We start from the raw sequence: 967 nt of genomic DNA, 5'->3' as shown, positions 1-967 counted from the left end.
TATATATATATATATATATATATATATATATATATATGCCTATTTTCAACCTAATCAGACCTTCAGTGGCCAAAGTACTTGTGGAAAGAGATATTACTTTACCTGATTTTACTGAAATCCGACTGGACACAAGCCATAATGGATATTGACTACAAATCGTCATGAAACACAGACCACCATATTGTATCCAACGTAAGATGTTTGGGCATATCCTTGATAAATGCCACAAATTTTATCCTAATTTGAAAGCTAAGGTTCAAGTGAATAATGATGGGGCTAACCCTACTATTCTGGACATTTTAGTTCCATCCAAGGAGGTTACTATTGCCCCTAAGACCCCCCAGCCCCCCCCTCCCCCCGACACTGCTGTTGCTGTTACTGCGAGTGATGTGATGCTGACACCTTCAAACCCCATAGAAAAGAATAGTGATGAATTATTACGTACAAAGGACAGTGTTCAGAACGACAATCAAGGTAACTCGCCGCTCTCCCTATTTAGGAACTATCCGGTTTAGAGACAACCCATACTTGACAGATATTATAATCTATTGTGGGTACTACGGTTGGTAACCCATCTGCTTCAGCTCTACCACCTCGCCAAACTGCTTCTTCGGATGAGGAATGACAGGTTTACACTTCCAGGAGGAAGAAGGAGAATGATGATCTACTTGAGCTCAAGAGTCTTATAATTGATACTTTGGTTACGTCGGATAATTATACACACCTTACCAATCTGCTAGTTGGACCCCTTCCAAGAATTAGAGCCAGAGGCAAAACAAAATTGTGATGACCCCCTTTTTTTTCAGCACCCGGGTGTTTTTGGTGTTTTTATTTTTGTGTACATTTTTTTTAATACTTTTTTGGGTGTGTTATATCGTGTAGGTTGGGTGCCTATTTTTAGGCCCACCCATACAACCTAACTGTATCTTCTCTTTAATATATTAATCATTGGGCTTAATATATATAT

General features: G+C 39.0%; 1 protein-coding gene across 1 annotated transcript in view; it reads left to right on the top strand.

Moving 5' to 3' along the window:
* LOC110029813 overlaps positions 1-967 on the top strand; it is a 29102-nt gene that overhangs the window by 14159 nt on the left and 13976 nt on the right. The window lies entirely within an intron of this gene.

Source organism: Phalaenopsis equestris, unplaced genomic scaffold, assembly GCF_001263595.1.
Source record: "Phalaenopsis equestris unplaced genomic scaffold, ASM126359v1 Scaffold000606, whole genome shotgun sequence".
In the NCBI taxonomy this organism is placed as follows: domain Eukaryota; kingdom Viridiplantae; phylum Streptophyta; class Magnoliopsida; order Asparagales; family Orchidaceae; genus Phalaenopsis; species Phalaenopsis equestris.
This window is presented reverse-complemented; position numbering and strand designations above follow the sequence as displayed.